This window comes from Tetrao urogallus (genome assembly GCF_951394365.1).
Source record: "Tetrao urogallus genome assembly, chromosome: 14".
Lineage (NCBI taxonomy): Eukaryota > Metazoa > Chordata > Aves > Galliformes > Phasianidae > Tetrao > Tetrao urogallus.
Window position 1 is genome coordinate 1049165 of NC_136827.1, and position 19437 is coordinate 1068601.

The 19437-nt window shown below is 54.5% G+C and overlaps 2 pseudogenes across 2 annotated transcripts; both read left to right on the forward strand.

Annotated features, from left to right (window-relative positions):
• The first annotated feature begins 1062 nt into the window (after nt 1-1062).
• Nucleotides 1063-4377, forward strand: LOC306951836 (protocadherin beta-15-like; annotated as a pseudogene). Its single transcript has 2 exons — nt 1063-3700; nt 4288-4377. The product of its transcript is annotated as a protocadherin beta-15-like (transcript).
• A 6198-nt stretch (nt 4378-10575) lies between these two features.
• LOC306951843 (protocadherin beta-15-like) lies at nt 10576-13889 on the forward strand (annotated as a pseudogene). Its single transcript has 2 exons — nt 10576-13213; nt 13800-13889. The product of its transcript is annotated as a protocadherin beta-15-like (transcript).
• The last annotated feature ends 5548 nt before the right edge of the window (nt 13890-19437 follow it).

Sequence of the window (19437 nt, forward strand, 5' to 3'; positions counted from 1 at the left end):
CTGATGTGCAAAGATATTCTACCTAAGAATTTGTGAAGGATCACTGTTAGTCTTATACCTCTTCTGCACCTGATGCTGAAGGAGAACATCTCCCTGTGAACGGAGGAGAGCTGGAGTGAGAAGTGCCCATGGAAGCACTTCTCAGCCTGGATCTGTTCACTACCATGATGGTACCTCATAGCACCTCATCACTCATGAAGCACCTTACAGTAAAGCAAGATTCCAGATCCACCTTCTCTCTGAGAAGAGAGTCAATCAGAAGAGAGAAGAGGGTCAATCAGAAGCACTGCTGAGGGAATAAACAAGTGGAACCCAGGTGTCACTGTTATTTCTGCATGGAGTGAGTTTTAAGAGTCATATTCCAAACTCCATCTATTGATGTAGTTGGGCAATGGCTGGTTTTACAAGTCTCGGTGTTGCTGAAAAAATAGAAACTTCAGAGATGGACACATCCCCAACTGATGGATGGATGGATGCATGGATGGAAATGGAAGGAAGGAAGGAAGGAAGGAAGGAAGGAAGGAAGGAAGGAAGGAAGGAAGGAAGGAAGGAAGGAAGGAAGGAAGGAAGGAAGGAAGGAAGGAAGGAAGGAAGGAAGGAAGGAAGCAAGGAAGGAAGGAAGCAAGGAAGCAAGGAAGGAAGGAAGGAAGGAAGGAATGAAGGAAGGAAGGAAGGAAATATTGAGACCAACGCGTTTGCAACTTTCTGCTATTAACACAGTTACGAATTTTTTAAAAAAGAAGTTATGAAGGCATCAGCGAATGACTCAGAACAAAACAAGAGAATATTGCTTAATGGCGAATGAAGCTGCAATCGAAGCATTTCCTTCCAAGACTTTTCCTTGTTAGGGTTCTCGCACTGTCTCTCATACTCACATTCTCACACATGTGTGATTCTCCAGTCCGATAAAGTTTCTAAAGGTCCTGCGCGGATAAACAAGACAGAAAAAAAATGGAAAACAGCACTACGAAACCAATAGAAAAATGCTCAGGATTACAACAGGGAGCACGAGCCAAGCAGAAAAGACGCAGGAGCAATTCGGCGTCGCGCCGCTGGGTGGGGATGTTGTCCACGGAGCGGCAGCTCCCTGTGGCCGCAGCGCGCTTTCAGGCGCAGGCGCGCAGAAGAGCCGTGCGAGCCGCTCGGGAAGGGCGGCGGGGCACGGAGCCGGGCGCTGGGGGGCTTCGGGGCCGAGGCGCTGTCAAAGTGCGGCGGCTTGGGGCCGGCGAGCGGCAGCGCGGCGCGTCGGGGCCGGCGAGCGAGGCGGCGAGGCATGGAGGGCGCCGGGAAAGGCCGGCCGTGGCGGAGAGGGACGGCGAGCGGGAGCCGGAGCGGCGGCGGCCAGAGGCGAGTGGTGCTGTGGCTCGTGTGCGTTTGCGTGTGGGAGAGCGGGGCCGAGACGCTGCGCTATTCCGTGTCGGAGGAAATGGCGAGGGACTCGTGGGTGGGCAACGTCGCCCGGGACCTGGGGCTTTCTCCGAGCCAGCTGGCGGCTCGCAAGGCGCGCGTGGTGTCCGAGGGGAGCGAGCAGCATTTCCGCCTCGATCCGCACAGCGGCGTCCTGACGGTCACGGAGACGCTGGACCGAGAGCGGATCTGTCCGCACAGCGAGAGCTGCGCGCTCTTCTTCAAGCTTTTCTTTGAGAACCCGGTGCAGCTGATCCGCGGGGAGGTGGAGCTTCGCGACGTGAACGACAACTCCCCCGTGTTCCCGCAGAAGGAAGTGGTTCTGGAGATACCTGAAACGGCATCTATTGGGTCTCGTTTCCCATTAGAAGCAGCGCGGGATAAGGACGTGGGGAATAACGGTTTACAGAATTACAGCCTCTCCCCAAATTCGCATTTCTCCCTAGCTCTAGAGAAAGGAAAAGGCAGTGCCAAGTATGTCAAAATCGTCCTTGAGAGTCCTTTGGACCGCGAGGAGCAGCGGGAGCTGCATTTGGTGCTCACGGCCACGGACGGGGGCTCGCCGCCCAGGTCGGGCACGGCTGAGGTGCGGGTGGTGGTGCTGGATGCCAACGACAACATGCCGGTGTTCTCGCGGGAGGTGTACGAGGTGCGCGTGGCCGAGAACAGCCCCCCGGGGCAGCTGGTGGTGCGGGTGTCGGCCGCGGATCCCGACGAAGGAACCAACGGCAAAGTGCGGTACGACTTCTCACAGACAACGGAGGGTTCCCGACATCTCTTTTATTTGGACGCTGAGACAGGGGAGATTCGGGTCTCGGGGAATCTGGACTTCGAGGAAGCGGAATACCACGAGATTGAGGTCAAAGCCACGGACGGCGGCGGTCTGTCTGCGCACTGCAAAGTGCACGTGGAGGTGCTGGACGTGAACGACAACGCGCCGGAGATCGAGCTGAGCTCGGTGAGCGCGTCCATCCCCGAGGACGCCCCGCCGCGCACCGTGGTGGCCCTGCTGAGCGTGCGGGACCGCGACTCCGGCGACAACGGGCGGACGGAGTGCGCCGTCGAGGGCGACGTGCCGTTCAGCCTGACGGCCGCGTTCGCCGACCACTACGAGCTGCGCACCAGCGCGGCCCTGGACAGGGAGACGGCGGCCGAGTACAACGTGAGCATCGTGGCCACGGACCGGGGCCGGGCGCGGCTGAGCGCTCGCGAGAGCGTGCGGGTGCGGGTCGGCGACGTGAACGACAACGCGCCTCGCTTCACGCAGGCGGCGTACAGCATGTGGGTGAGCGAGAACGAGGCGGGCGCGGTGCGGATCGGCAGCGTGAAGGCGACGGACGCGGACGCGGGCGCGAACGGGCGCGTGAGGTACGCGCTGGTGCGGGAGGAGGGCGAGGAGCGGCCCGCCGTGTCGGTGGACGCCGAGAGCGGGGCCGTGTCCGTGGTGCGGCCGCTGGACTACGAGCAGGTGCGCGCCGTGGAGGTGACGGTGGTCGCCGGCGACGGGGGCTCGCCGCCGCGGAGCGCCACGGCGCTGCTGCGGGTGCTGGTGCGGGACGAGAACGACAACGCGCCCGTGGTGCTGCACCCGCCGGCCGACGGCGGCGCGGCGCTGGGCGAGCTGGTGCCGCGGCGGGCGCGGGCGGGCTACCTGGTGGCCAAGGTGGTGGCGGTGGACGCGGACGCGGGGCAGAACGCGTGGCTGTGCTACGAGCTGGCCAAGGCGACGGAGCCGGGGCTGTTCCGCGTGGGGCTGCACAGCGGCGAGGTGCGCACGGCGCGGGCCGTGGGCGAGCGCGACGCGGCCCGGCACAGGCTGGTGGTGCTGGTGCGGGACCGCGGGCGGCCGCCGCGCTCCGCCAGCGCCACGCTGGCCGTCGCCCTGGCCGACGGCTTCTCCGAAGGCCGCCTGCGGGCGAGCGAAGAGGCGCCGGCCGCCGAGCCCGACGGCCGCCTCACCCTGTACCTCAGCGTCTGCTTGGCCTGCGTGTCCGCGCTCTTCGTGGCCGGCGCGGCGGCCGCCGTGGCCGCCCACGTGCGGCGGGCCCGGCGGGGCGAGCCGGGGCCCTTGCCCGCCTTCCCGCGCTCCGCCGCCGACAGCGGCGCCGGCTCCCTGCCCCGCAGCTACGTCTACGACGTCCGCCTCGCCGCCGGCACCGTCGACAGCGAGTTCCGCTTCCTCGGGCCGCTCTTGCCCTGCTTCCCCGCCGGGCTGCCGCACGGCGCGGCCGAGCGGCGGAGCTCGCTGTGCTCGGCCGGCCTCGGCCAAGAAGAAGGCGACTGGGCCGTGCAGGTGAGGGAGCGGAGCCCCGCGCGGGGGCCGAGGGGGAGCGCGGGGGCAGCGCGGTGCGGGGCACGGAGGGAGGCGGGGACGGAGGCTGCGAGGGAGGGTTCGGCCCCGAGTGCGGCTGTGCGACGGCGGGGAGCTGCGGCGAGGCCGTGGCGGTGATGGGTGGCGTCGCGTTTCTCCTGCACGGCATCGGCGACGGCATAACTGCTGTCACCTCGGAGTCAGTTTCCCCTCCGTTGCTATCTGAGTTCTCACGTCCTTTATCCTCTTTTTACCGTTGTCTTTAAAGCACGGTATTTGTTCTTGAGGGAACCGTTAGTGTCTGCTCCCCTCTTCTTGATCCAAAAATATTTCTGGTTTTCTGAAGTCGATATGCAAGGCTTTGCTAAGGGGCTAAGGGGTTCATTACGGGGTTTTAATGTTGTCCTGCTTGGGTCCGAGAGCTGTGTCTCCACCCTCCTCTTTCTTTGCCTTTGGGCAGGAAGAGTGGTGTCCCATTCACATCGGTTCAGATGAGCCTTCCCAGTTTCTCGCTGACACCTGCTTGCCGTTAACGGCCCCATGTCAGCCCTGCACTGTGTTCTTTGCAGGGCGGAGCTCCCGTCTCTGAAGGCACGGGTGCCAGGGCAGCAGAGGAGAATGCCAGTTTGGATCAAAGCCCCTGGCTCAGCCATCAGTAAGGGAGGAGAAGGAGAAGCATCTCGGTCCTCGTGGGCTGATCTCTTCCAATTGAAATGAAGGAGAGACCCAGCGTGCACCAAAAATGTACCAGGGAATTGCCGTGCTGCTCTGTGAGAGCGCAAGGACACTCCTCTTAAGCAGCGCTGTATTCGTTGTTTATTCTGCAGTTTTATTATGTTTGGGGTTGGACGCATGCTGGGAATTATGTGATATAATTTGTAATACTGATAATGCAATTGCTTCCAGGTATTAAGTTAAACATAGAAAGAAAATATGCTGAACATTTTTGTAATTCAGGTTTCATGCTTTCTTTTTTGCTGTCAGGTGGGCTGTGTAGTAATGGTATCTATTCCATGCCATGCTGTATCGCTGTTTATCCAAGCTGAATATTGCCAGCAAAGGCATTCTTTATTAACACTGAGTAGCTGGCTGCTGTAGTGATGGCTGACATTCACACAGTGCACAGTGAGGCAGGAGTTTCTTGGTTGCTGTACAGGATGCTCTTTGACACATTTATTGCAATTTGGTTTGGTTTTCTAATCTCATGTCTAAATGTATGGTTCTAGAGCATTTCTGGAACATCATGTGTAAGACAGCAGAGAATTCAGAGCAATGTGATATTTCTGATACTTCATTTCACTCCTGTATTTCCATGATTTGAATGTGTGGTTACAAAACCAATAAAATCTACTGGGAAATCTAAAAAAATTTGAGTTTTAATATAAGGGCTGCATCGTTTGATGTGCAGATACCATTCTAGCTCTCAGCTCCATTAAGGATCACTCATTGTTTAAAGCCTTTCTACTGGTGATGTTGACGGACAGCCCTTTCCATGAGCTGTGGGGAGTCAGAGCAGGAGAGGTCTGTGAATCTGTTCTCAGCCTGCATCTGTTCCTAAATGTGGTGGTAGCATAGGTGAGTAAGGAATGATTACAGGTCCACCTTGGGACGTTCAGGAGCAGAGGTCAGGGCTTAAAAGAAAGCATACTGAGTGTCTGTGCTGTTCTTGCATGGAATGAATGAGGAGCCAAGTGCCCAACCTTATCTGCTGATGCCGTTTGCCTACGGCTGGCTTTTGCTCCTAATTTCTGTGTGTCTGATGGTCCTGTATTCAGATGGAATAGAGCTGATTTACTTTCTAGAGTGATGCTGTGTTTTGCTTTGAGGAGCAAAACAATGTTGAGAACACAGCGATGTTTTAGTTGTTGTTGAGCAGTGCTGCACAGTTGAAGACGTTTCAGCTTTTTGTGCTATCCAGCCAGTAAAGGGGCTGTGGGTGTGCAAGAAGCTGGGGGGATGGATTCAGGAGAGGTGACCTAACCTGGCGAAACGGATATTCCAACTCATGTGACAAAATGCATAATGAGAAACTGGGAGAGTTGGCTGAAACTGGGGGCAGTTTCTGCTTGGGGGCTGGATGAGTATTGCTCTGTGGGTGGTGAGCAATTGCACTGTGCATCTCTTGTTGTCACAGCATCACAGAATTAAAAAATGGCTTGGGCTGAAAAGGACCACAATGATCATCTGGTTTCAACCCCCTGCTACGTGCAGGGTCGCCAACCACCAGACCAGGCTGTCCAGAGCCACATCCAACCTGGCCTTGAATGCCTCCAGGGATGGGGTATCCACAGTCTCTCTGGGCAACTGTCCCAGTGTGTCACCACCCTCTGTGTGAAATGTTGCAGAAAAGTGTAGAAATGTTTTCTATGTTTCTATTTCTCATTACTGTCAGGACTGCCTGCCAGACTAGTAATTTACGATTATCAGAGTGTGAGGGAGGATACTAGCAGCACTCTAGAAGACTGGGCACCATCAGTGCTTTGGATCTACACCCAAAAACAAGTGCAGGATCCAGAAGAACTGGGAAACTGTTTGCAGCAGATACGCCATCACTCTGGCAACTGTAGAGAGACAGCAATCACTGCCACGTGCTGGGGCTTGGCCTATGCCTACTGCCATTTATCAGTGCTAATCAGCACACTCAAGAGAAGGGAAGAGCAGGTCTCTAACTCTGATGACAACGTGACAGGCCCTGCGGCTGCTGCAACTGCTGTGATAGGCCCGGCAGTTTCTTCAGCCCTCCCTGCAGTGCCTGTGGTTGCTTTGAGGCCTGTGCCAGTTGCTGTGGTGGCTCCAAGCCCTGCTCCGTGCTCTGTGGCTGCTCCAACTGCCGCCACAGGCCTGTAGTTACTGCAGCCCTGCTATCTGCCCTGCAGTTGCTCCAGCTCCTCCATCACAGCCTGTGGTTGCTTCAAATCTTGTGTGAGGACCTGTAGTTTCACCAGCTCTCAAAACAGGCCCTGGAGTCACTGCATTCCCACTGATAATCACTGTTGTTTCTTCAACTCCCATGAGAGGCCTTGTGGTTACTCCAATGCATGACACAGACCCTGCAGTTACCCAGTGTCTCAAAACGTCTCTGGTTGCTCCAATTCTCATTACACGCAGTGTCGTTTCTCCAGCTCTCACAAGAGGCCCTGTGGTTGCTCCAACCCACTTAACACACGTGGTTGCTCCAAGTCCCATGACAAGCCTTACAGTTGCTCCAGTTCCTGCAGCAGGCCCTGCAGGTGCTCCAACCCTCAAAACAGGCCCTGCAGTTTCTCCAGGCCCTGTGCCTGGCCCTTCTGTCTGAAGGAGGGACCGTCTCTGTTACTATCAGTTGCCCCTGAGGACACAATGACTGCAAATGTCAACTTATGGTCATAACCCATACAGGAGGCAATAACCTTCTGATCCCTGACCACACAGCAGCATGGAGCAGAGTACTGCGTCATACAGGAGAAGTTAAAGAAACCACTGAAGGAGGGGTGAATTGGGTGCTTTAGATATTGCAAATGAGAGAAGTGATGAGTGCTTTGTCACTAATCTCACTCATGAATGATGGAAAACACTCCCTGGAATTTGCTACAACCATGGAAGCAGAGTGCATGGCAACAAGGAGGCAAACCCATCAAGTCTTCTGCACATAGGAAGGAAATTCCTGCCCGTGTAGAGAACAAGATTAGGAAAGTGTATCACATAAGATGCACTCGCACCCAAGAGTTACACAACGTGTTAAACGACATGAAAGCAACCAGCAGGTGGATAAAGCTTCTAGGACTGAAGTGGTTCAGGTAGGTTTGGACAGGCAAACTAGTGCTATGTTATATACAGACCCTATGTGTCTATATTTCCTTTCACACACTTCTACGTCTGAGGATGAAGAACAACGTGCCATTTGTGAGTTGAGGTCTGTCAGAGTGGGAAGTGTCTTGGGAGGCTCTCCTCTTCCTGGGTCTGTCCCCAGCCATAGTGGAATCAATATGAAGACAACAATAAGCAAGGTTTTGGATCCACTCTCCTCTCCTTGAGGTGCCAAGGTCCTGTCAGGAGCATTAGCAGATGGATCCCAGGTGTCACTGTCATTTTTGCAAGACATGAATGAAGAGCTGTGTGTGCAAAGAGGCTCACCCCTTGTAACAACTGCTCAAGAGACGTGCAATCTCTATTCAGAGAGACGCTGCTCCGTTTTCTGCTAACCCTGAAATGGGGGTGAGAAGGGATGGAGCCTGGATCCACCCCTTCCAGTCACTCAGGTACGTTGCTTGCACCTGAGTTCCCTGGCTTAGCCATCCCTTCTCACCTGGGGCTCAACCACTGGTTCAGGCTGTGATCTAGCAATCCCTCTGCAAGCCATGTTCCCAATTTTCTCTACTCAACCACTTGGCCTACAGTTGATTTTACTCGAAATTCTTCTGTGGCTAGTAACAATTGTAATTTGTGAGTTGGTAACAATTCCAAATGGATGGAAGGATGGGTGCATTGCATGCATGGAAAGAGGGAAGGGAAAGATAAAAAACTGTCTTGGTCTCAGATGCTGTTTAGCCTGTCGTGCTTCCAAAGCCAAGCCAAAGGAATGGAAGAGGAAAGCACAACAATGGCTGCATCTGAGTGAAGTTGATGGCCTGCCTTTGCATTAACAAGAAGAGGCTCCCATACCTGACAAAGCTGGAGAGCTACTCTATTCTGCTTTGTCAAGAAGATTCAGGGAGTTTGCAAAGAGTGGACAAGAAAACATCAATGGAATTCATATCCTTTGGAATGATGCTGAAAGGATTGGGAGCACAGGTAATGTTCTCCTCCCTCAGAGTTGTTTGAAAGGAGTTAGGGAGGGAACCTCTAAGAAGGTAACGCATCTTGAAGTCCACCTGAAGTTCCTCTATCGCAATGCGTGCATCATGGGAAATAAGAAAGAGCTATAAACCACAATGTAGGACCTGGGAAAAGTATTACCTATTTGTTATCGTGGAAATGTGGTGAGAAGCTTCACACAACTGGAACACTGCAGTGAAGAAATACAACCTGTTTACTGGAGTTAGGCAAGGAAGGGTGGGCAAGGATGTTGCCTACTGAGAAGAGCTGGGAAACTGCAGACCCATGAACCTCCTGTCTGTGCCAGAGAAGATCAGGGAACAGATTCTCCTAGAAGCCATGTTAAGACTTATGCAATTAAGGGAGATGATCTGACACAGCCAACATTGCTTCACCAAGGGCAGATCCTGTCTGATCCACCTGGTGTACTTCTATGGTGCAGTAACAGCTTCATTAGGCAAGGGAAGAGTAAGTGATGTCCTCCATGTGGACTTGTGCAAGGCCTCTGGAATGGTCCCACACAACAACTTTCACTGTAAGTTGGAAGCATTTGGATTTGAATGGTGGACTATTCAGTGGATAAGGAACTGGTTGGATGGTCACAGCCATGGGATTCTGGTCAAGAGCTCCACGTCCAGGTGGAGACTGGAGATGAGTGATGTCTCCTAGAGAGAGGTCCCACTACTTTTGGGACCAGTGCTCTTCAACATCCTTGTCAGTGAATCTCGTCAGTGGGATCAAAGGCAACCTCAACAAGTTTGCTGCTTGCACTAATGTGACTGGTGCTGCTGATACAACAGAAGGAAAGGATGCTATCCCAAGGGACTTGAATAGGGAGCCTGTGTGAAATGAATGAGGTTCAACAAGTTGGAGTGTAAGGTGTTGCACTTGGATCAGATCTATCACAGTTTTGAGTACAGTATTGGGGAAGAACTGAGAGCAGCCCTGTGGAGAAGGACTTGGAGTTTCTGGTGGACATGAGCCATAATTGCATGCATGCAGCCCAGATGTCCATCTGTATTCTGGGTTCCATCCAAAAAGAGAGATAGCTAGCAGAGTGAGGGAGGTGAATGTCCCTCTCTGCTTTGCTCTCTTTAGGATCCGCTTGGAGAACCGTGTCCAGGTCTGTGGCCACCAGCAATGATGTGGAGCAGTTGGAGCAGAATGAAGGGAGGCCATGAAGATCATCAGAAGAGTGAAGAATCTGGGCTGTGGACAAAGCCTGAAGTAGACTGGTTTGTTTGGCCTGGAAGAGGATCTGGGGATCTGGGGAGACCTCATTGTGGCCTCCCAATACTTAAAGGAAGACTATAATACAAGGGTGACCGAATCTATGCCTTCCTTTTCCTTCCCTTCCTCTGCCCTCTTTATAGCAGGATTTTTGGAGTTCCCAAACATCTGTATCTACAAATTGTGAAAGCGGTTTCCATCTTTTTTATTTGTTTGTGTACAACTGGGGACAACTTTCAGATAGGTGTGGGAGCTTTGTTGTGTTGTGATAAAATCAAGCACACGTGCAATATGTTTGTCATGTCAAGGAAGAGTAATGCCTTTCACACAGGAAAACATGAGAGCCCTGGGTCGTGCAGGTGAACTGCAGTGCCTCACCCAATGTGAAGAAAACATTATGAGGATTCAGTCCTAGAGGAGAATTATCTTTCTAATGTGACAGCAACTCAGAGTACTGGAAAATCATTTCAATTCCCTGTACACACCTTTCCCTGTTAGCTATCTGGCATCAATTAACACATTCAGTAATGCTATGTGTCTCGTCTCCTCTCTAGTCAATTACTGTCTGCAGATTAAAAAGAAGAGAAAAAGAAGAAAACAGAACAACAGCACCAATGGAAAAGACAAAACATTTTGCAAAAATCGCAGAGCGCGGAGGAAAGAATTTGCCATGGAGACCTGAGAAGTGATACCCAGAGCGGATACCTGCTGCCAAAAGCGGCGAGTTTCCATTCCACTTTCAGGATCGTGTGTGCAAGGGGAAAGGAGATTGGAACCGGGAACTGGTGGGAAGGCGGAGAAGGAGCAATTCGGCGTCGCGCCGCTGGGTGGGGATGTTGTCCACGGAGCGGCAGCTCCCTGTGGCCGCAGCGCGCTTTCAGGCGCAGGCGCGCAGAAGAGCCGTGCGAGCCGCTCGGGAAGGGCGGCGGGGCACGGAGCCGGGCGCTGGGGGGCTTCGGGGCCGAGGCGCTGTCAAAGTGCGGCGGCTTGGGGTCGGCGAGCGGCAGCGCGGCGCGTCGGGGCCGGCGAGCGAGGCGGCGAGGCATGGAGGGCGCCGGGAAAGGCCGGCCGTGGCGGAGAGGGACGGCGAGCGGGAGCCGGAGCGGCGGCGGCCAGAGGCGAGTGGTGCTGTGGCTCGTGTGCGTTTGCGTGTGGGAGAGCGGGGCCGAGACGCTGCGCTATTCCGTGTCGGAGGAAATGGCGAGGGACTCGTGGGTGGGCAACGTCGCCCGGGACCTGGGGCTTTCTCCGAGCCAGCTGGCGGCTCGCAAGGCGCGCGTGGTGTCCGAGGGGAGCGAGCAGCATTTCCGCCTCGATCCGCACAGCGGCGTCCTGACGGTCACGGAGACGCTGGACCGAGAGCGGATCTGTCCGCACAGCGAGAGCTGCGCGCTCTTCTTCAAGCTTTTCTTTGAGAACCCGGTGCAGCTGATCCGCGGGGAGGTGGAGCTTCGCGACGTGAACGACAACTCCCCCGTGTTCCCGCAGAAGGAGGTGGTTCTGGAGATACCCGAAACGGCGATGCCTGGATCTCGGTTCCCTCTAGATAGCGCCCAGGACAGGGACGTTGGGATCAACGGATTACAGAATTATAGCCTCTCCGCGAATTCGTATTTCTCCCTAGCTCTAGAAAAAGGGAAAGCGGATGCTGAATTCATGAAACTCGTTCTTGAGAAGTCTTTGGACCGCGAGGAGCAGCGGGAGCTGCATTTGGTGCTCACGGCCACGGACGGGGGCTCGCCGCCCAGGTCGGGCACGGCTGAGGTGCGGGTGGTGGTGCTGGATGCCAACGACAACATGCCGGTGTTCTCGCGGGAGGTGTACGAGGTGCGCGTGGCCGAGAACAGCCCCCCGGGGCAGCTGGTGGTGCGGGTGTCGGCCGCGGATCCCGACGAAGGAACCAACGGCAAAGTGCGGTACGAGTTCACACAGACATCGGAAGGATCCCGAGAGCTCTTTGATCTGAACCCTGTGACCGGGGACATTCGGGTTTTAGGCAGTCTGGATTATGAAGAAGCAAAGACTCACCAGCTCGTGGTGAGAGCCACGGACGGCGGCGGTCTGTCTGCGCACTGCAAAGTGCACGTGGAGGTGCTGGACGTGAACGACAACGCGCCGGAGATCGAGCTGAGCTCGGTGAGCGCGTCCATCCCCGAGGACGCCCCGCCGCGCACCGTGGTGGCCCTGCTGAGCGTGCGGGACCGCGACTCCGGCGACAACGGGCGGACGGAGTGCGCCGTCGAGGGCGACGTGCCGTTCAGCCTGACGGCCGCGTTCGCCGACCACTACGAGCTGCGCACCAGCGCGGCCCTGGACAGGGAGACGGCGGCCGAGTACAACGTGAGCATCGTGGCCACGGACCGGGGCCGGGCGCGGCTGAGCGCTCGCGAGAGCGTGCGGGTGCGGGTCGGCGACGTGAACGACAACGCGCCTCGCTTCACGCAGGCGGCGTACAGCATGTGGGTGAGCGAGAACGAGGCGGGCGCGGTGCGGATCGGCAGCGTGAAGGCGACGGACGCGGACGCGGGCGCGAACGGGCGCGTGAGGTACGCGCTGGTGCGGGAGGAGGGCGAGGAGCGGCCCGCCGTGTCGGTGGACGCCGAGAGCGGGGCCGTGTCCGTGGTGCGGCCGCTGGACTACGAGCAGGTGCGCGCCGTGGAGGTGACGGTGGTCGCCGGCGACGGGGGCTCGCCGCCGCGGAGCGCCACGGCGCTGCTGCGGGTGCTGGTGCGGGACGAGAACGACAACGCGCCCGTGGTGCTGCACCCGCCGGCCGACGGCGGCGCGGCGCTGGGCGAGCTGGTGCCGCGGCGGGCGCGGGCGGGCTACCTGGTGGCCAAGGTGGTGGCGGTGGACGCGGACGCGGGGCAGAACGCGTGGCTGTGCTACGAGCTGGCCAAGGCGACGGAGCCGGGGCTGTTCCGCGTGGGGCTGCACAGCGGCGAGGTGCGCACGGCGCGGGCCGTGGGCGAGCGCGACGCGGCCCGGCACAGGCTGGTGGTGCTGGTGCGGGACCGCGGGCGGCCGCCGCGCTCCGCCAGCGCCACGCTGGCCGTCGCCCTGGCCGACGGCTTCTCCGAAGGCCGCCTGCGGGCGAGCGAAGAGGCGCCGGCCGCCGAGCCCGACGGCCGCCTCACCCTGTACCTCAGCGTCTGCTTGGCCTGCGTGTCCGCGCTCTTCGTGGCCGGCGCGGCGGCCGCCGTGGCCGCCCACGTGCGGCGGGCCCGGCGGGGCGAGCCGGGGCCCTTGCCCGCCTTCCCGCGCTCCGCCGCCGACAGCGGCGCCGGCTCCCTGCCCCGCAGCTACGTCTACGACGTCCGCCTCGCCGCCGGCACCGTCGACAGCGAGTTCCGCTTCCTCGGGCCGCTCTTGCCCTGCTTCCCCGCCGGGCTGCCGCACGGCGCGGCCGAGCGGCGGAGCTCGCTGTGCTCGGCCGGCCTCGGCCAAGAAGAAGGCGACTGGGCCGTGCAGGTGAGGGAGCGGAGCCCCGCGCGGGGGCCGAGGGGGAGCGCGGGGGCAGCGCGGTGCGGGGCACGGAGGGAGGCGGGGACGGAGGCTGCGAGGGAGGGTTCGGCCCCGAGTGCGGCTGTGCGACGGCGGGGAGCTGCGGCGAGGCCGTGGCGGTGATGGGTGGCGTCGCGTTTCTCCTGCACGGCATCGGCGACGGCATAACTGCTGTCACCTCGGAGTCAGTTTCCCCTCCGTTGCTATCTGAGTTCTCACGTCCTTTATCCTCTTTTTACCGTTGTCTTTAAAGCACGGTATTTGTTCTTGAGGGAACCGTTAGTGTCTGCTCCCCTCTTCTTGATCCAAAAATATTTCTGGTTTTCTGAAGTCGATATGCAAGGCTTTAGTAGGGCCGTGGGGTTCGTTACAGGGTTTTAATGTTGTCTTGTCCGGGTCAGAGAGCTGTGTCCCTGCCTTCCAGTTTCTTTGCTTCTGGGCAGGGAAGAGTGGTCTCCCTTTCACATCGGTACAGATGAGCCTTCCCAGCTTCTCGCTGACACCTGCTTGCCGTTAACGGCCCCATGTCAGCCCTGCACTGTGTTCTTTGCAGGACCGAGCTCCCGTTTCTGAAGGCACGGGTGCCAGGGCAGCAGAGGAGAATGCCAGTTTGGATCAAAGCCCCTGGCTCAGCCATCAGTAAGGGAGGAGAAGGAGAAGCATCTCGGTCCTCGTGGGCTGATCTCTTCCAACTGAAATGAAGGAGGCACCAACATTGTACCAAAAATCACCAGGGAAGCAGAGATGTGCTGTGTGAGAAGTCAAGGACAATCTCCTCTGATGCAGTACTTTATTCATGTGTTCATTTTGAAATTTTGTTACATTTGGAGGTGGATGCATGCTGGGATCACTGAGACGCGATAGCTAATTGTGATAGTGCTATTGCTCCTAAGCGTTAAGTGGAAAAGGACAAGTAAATTTTCTAATACTGAAGCTTTCATGTTCATACATCTGCTTTTATGCACTATTTCTCTGTTTTAGTTTTGGTTGTTGGTTTGGTTTGGTTTGGTTCTTTTCCCAGAGTAAAGTCAAAATGAATGATTCTGGAACATGTCAGGATCATGGAATATTAGATAATAGAAGATTCAAAGCAATGTGGAATTTCCCTTTGCTCATGTATTTCCTGGAGTTGAATGCCTGGGGACAGAAACCAATAAAGTCTGCTGAGAAGTCTGAAAGAGTCTGAGCTTCACTCTTTTGTGCAAAGTTATTATTCTGTTGGAGAGATGCATTGAGGATCAGTGTTGCTCTTAAAGCCTTCTACACCGGAAGCTGAAGGACAGCTTCAGGTCCCTGTGTCCGTGTGAAATGAGGGCAGTCATGGTGAGCAGCGTCTGGGGAAGCTCTTCTCATCCGGATCTGTTCCCTGCCACAGCGGTGCCAGCCATCAGGGTACAGTAAAAGAAGGGGACGGGTCCCCCTTCCTCTCTCTGAGGTCGTAGGGGCGAATCAGCAGCATTGGTAGGAGCATAAGGGCACAAATAGCAGGTGGTGCTGTAACTGCTGTGTGCCATGAATGAGGAGCTGCATTCCAACTGGATGTGCTGATGCTGGCTTACAGCTGGTTTTTGTAAGACGTTTCTGTGTTGCTGATTGTCCTGTTTTTGGTGTGAATGGAGCTGACTTGCTTTGTAGTGGCTGATATGATGGTTTGTTTGGCCTTTAGGAGGAAAAGCACGTTTAGAACAGTGACTAGTGAGTTGTTGCTGAGCAGTGCTGCACAGAGCCAGGGCCATTTCTGCTTCTGATTGTGCCCTGAGAGTGAGCGTGCTGGTGGTGCACCAGAAGCTGGTAGGGGGCAGAAGGAGGCCTGCTGGCCTGAACTGGCCAGAGAGATGTTCTCTGCCATGTGACATCACACCGAACTCTAAAAGTGGGGAGCTGTCAGGGTTGGGGGCCAGCAAGTGCTTGTGAACCGGGTGGGCATTGGTCAGCAGGTGGTGGCATACAAGCAGTATTTGCCTGTGTTGCTGTGGTGGCAGGGAAGGACAGTGAGAGGAGCAGGAAAACCAACCTTACAAACACATGGCTGAGAGGCTGGTGCAAACGGAAACATTTGGGGTTATTTGGTCATGGGATGGTCTGCTCGGCACCTGGTACGAGGGCTGCCAATGGGTATCACCGATCCCAAAGGGGGACACGGGTCCTTGCCCAGGAGTTGGTTGGACTTGTTCAGAATGTTCAGATAGGCCCTGCAGTTTCTTCAGCCCTCCCTGCAGTGCCTGTGGTTGCTTTGAGGCCTGTGCCAGTTGCTGTGGTGGCTCCAAGCCCTGCTCCGTGCTCTGTGGCTGCTCCAACTGCCGCCACAGGCCTGTAGTTACTGCAACCCTGCTATCTGCCCTGCAGTTGCTCCAGCTCCTCCATCACAGCCTGTGGTTGCCTCAAATCCTGCTGCAGGCCCTGTTGTTTCACCAGTCCTCAAAACAGGCCATGGAGTCTCTGCATTCCTAGCAACAAACCCTGCTGCTTCTTCAACACCCGTGAGAGGCCTTGTGGTTGCTCCAGCACAGACACAGGCCCTGCAATTGCAGCACTTCTCAACGCTCTCTGCAGTTGCTCCAGCTCTCATTATTTGCCATGTGGTTTCAGCAACCCTGGCAAAAGGTGCTTTAGTTGCTCCAACTCATGTGACAGCCCTGAGGTTTTTCCTTCCCTGGGATAAGTCCTGTGGCTGCTCCAACCCACTCTACACACTCTGTGGCTGCTCCAAGTCCCTCGACAAGCCCTACAGTTGCTGCAAGTCCTGCAGGAGGCCTTGAAGTGATTCCCACTTCAAATCACGCCCCGTATTTTCTTCAGTCTCTGTGACAAGTCTTCTGGCTGAACCAGGGAACCATCTGTGTCATTATCAGTTTGCCCTTGTACATGTATGATAAAGTGACTGCAAATGTCGACTTATTGTCATAATCCATACAGGAGATAATAGCCACATTTCTCCTGTCCATGCAGGAGCATTTGGTGGAGCATGGAGTCCTTCATGACAAGTTGCAGAAACCATGGAAGGAGAGGGTGAATGGAGCCAATGCACAGAGGCAATATGAATCCTGCTGGTTTTAGGTACTGCTGAATGAGAAAAGTGCTCAGTGCTTTATCTCTGCACTTAATCAGGAATGGTGGAAAATACTCCCTGGGAGTGGTTGCAACCATACAAGCAGAGTAACTGGCAGCACAGAGGCATCCCCCTCATGTCTGCTGCACTGTGTAAAGGTATTGCTGCCCATGTAGAGAACACGATTACAGAAGTACATTCTCTGTGATGCTCACATACCTAAGAGCTATGCCATGGAATGTCATTGAAATAACCAGCAGGTGCATAAATCTGCTAGGGCTGAAGTGGTTCAGGTAGCTCTGGACTGGCAGCATAGGGGTGTCTTATTTATAGCTCAGTGAGCTCCTTTTTCCTTTCATACACTTCTGCACCTGAAGGTGAACAGCAACATGTCTGTTGTGCACTGAGCGCAGTCAGAGTGGGAAGTATCATTGGAAGCTCTTCTGTGCCTGGATCTGTTCTCAGCCATATTAGAACCTAAGATGAGGTTACAGTAAGCAAAGTCATGGGTCCACCTGCCTCTCCCTGAGGAGCCAAGGGCCAATCAGGAGCATAAGCAGATGGATCCCAGGATCCCAGGTGTCACTGTCATTTTGCACGGCATGAATGAGGAGCCGTATTCCCAATTTTGTCTACTCATATACCTGGCCCATGGTTGTTTGATTTGTAGTTTATGTGTTGCAGATGTCAACTTGAGAGATGGTAACTATCCCAAACGGCTGGACGGTTAGATGGATTTGTTGCATGGAAAGGAGGAAGGAAGGAGGGATAGAATGAAGGGAAAGGACGGGAAAGGAAGGGAAAGATGGAAAACTGTCTTGATTTCTGATGCTGTTTAGACTTGCAATTATTCTCAACCTTCCAAGCAAAAGGAATGGAAGAGGAAAGTACAACAGTGTCTGTATCTGAGTGAAGTTGTGGTCCTGACTTTGCAATAACAAGAAGAGGCTCCCATAGCTGGTAATGCTGGAGAACTACTCTATCCTAATTATTCGAAGAGAGTTAATGAGGTTGCAGTGAGTAGACTGCAAAAAATCAAGAGAATTCATATCCCTTGGTGGGATACTGAGGAGATAGGGAACACAGGAATTGTTCTCTTCCTGCAAGGCTGTTCTAAAAGAGAGAGGGAGAGACATCAAGGAAGGCAGCACATCTGAAAGCCCATCTGAAGTTCCTGTATCCCAATGCATGCATCATGGGAAATCGGCCAGAGCTGGAAACCACAACATAGAAAAGTAGAAAAATATTGTGCATATGTTCTCATGGAAATGGGGTGAGAAGCTTCACACAACTGGAATTCTGCGATGAAGAGATACATGCTGTTTACAAGAGTTGTGCAGGGAAGGATGGGTGAGGGTGTTGCCTTCTCAGAAGGCTTGGGAAACGACAGACCCATGAGCCTCATGTCTGTGCTGGGGAAGATTGAACCACAGATTCTTCTGGAAGCCATGTTAAGACACATGCAAGAAAAGTAGGTGATCCAACACAGCCAGTGTTGATTCAATGAGGGCAGATCCTTTCTGATCCACCTGGTGTACTTCTATGGTGCAGGAACAGCATCATTAGACAGAGGATGCATGAGTGATGTCATCCATGTGGAGCTGTGCAAGGTCTTTGACATGGTCCCACACAACAACTTTATCTGTATGCTGAAGAGATATGCATTTGAGTGGTGGACTGTTCAGTGGAGAAGGTTGAATGCTTACAGACGTAGGATTGTGGTCAAGAGCTCCATGTCAGGTGGAGGCCAGTGACAAGTGGTGTCCCCTGGGGTGTGTGCTGGAACCAGTGCTCCTCAAAATCCTTGTCAGTGGATCTAGACAGTGGGATGAAATGCACCCTCAGCAAGATAGCTGGTAACATTTATTTCAGTGGTGCAGTTGATACAATAGAAGGAAGGGTTGCCTTCCAAAGGGACCTGGACAAGCTTGAAAAGTGAGCCCATGTGAGTTGAATGAGGTTCCACAAACTGAAGTGGCTTGAAGGTCATTCCATGAGCTGACAGAGTACTGCCATGTGGAGAAGGACTTGGAATTTCAGGTCGACGAAAAGTTTGACATGAGCCATAAGTGCCTGCAGGCCAGATGGCAACCTGTATCCTGGGCTCCATCAGAAGAGCAGTGGCCTGCAGGGTGAGAGAAGTGATTGTCCCACTCCCTTCTACCTTCTTTAGAAACCACCTGGAGTGCTGTGGAACAATTGAAGCAGAATTGAGGGGAGGTTGTGAAGGTGAAGCACCTCCTGTATGAAGAAAGACTGAGGCGGACTGGCTTGTTCAGCCTGGAGGAGGACTGGGGGGAGACCTCACGGTGGCCTTCTGATACTCAAAGGGAGCTTATCAATAGAGATAGACTGAGTTTTTCCCTTCCCTGTCCTGCCCTGCTATCTCCTTCTCTTCTTTGCTATATCTTTCCATTCATCCTTTTAGGTGTTCCTAAACCTCTCTATCTCCAAATTGTGGAAGTAGTTTACAGCTGTTTGAGTTCTTTGTGCACAACTGGGAAGAATTTTCTGTTTCGTGTGTTAGCTTGCTTCTGAGGTGACACACTTGAGCAGAGGTGCAAGAGAGGAAATCCTTGTCAACGCAGAAAAGAAAAATGAATTTCACACATGAAAGCACTACAGACATCGGTGTTTTAGGTGAGGTGTGATATACAATGTGATGAAAACAATATCAGGATTCTGTTGTAGAGAATCATCTTCCTAGTGTGATAGCAAGATAGAGTGATGGTGAGTCATTTGCTTACAACACCTTTCCCTGTAAGCTGTGAGGCACCAGTTCAGTCATTCAATGCTGGTATGTGTCTGGTCCGGTCAACAAGTTATTCACCATCTGCCAATTAAAAAGTAGAGAAAATGAGGAAAATGTAATCATGCACTGAATGGAAACAACACATTTAAACATATTCCACACTGCACGGAGGAAAAGAGTTCACCAGCACCAACATGGAGTGAATGCAGCAAGACAAGAGGAGGACATGGAGATAATCAGAAGTGGATGAAGGAAGAGTAAGTGATGTCATCCAGTTGGACTTGTGCAAGGCTTTTGACATGGTCCCACACAACCTCCTAATCTCAAAGTTGGAGAGGTGTGGATCTGAAGGATGAGCTGTTCAGTGGATAAGGAATTGAACTGGTTGGA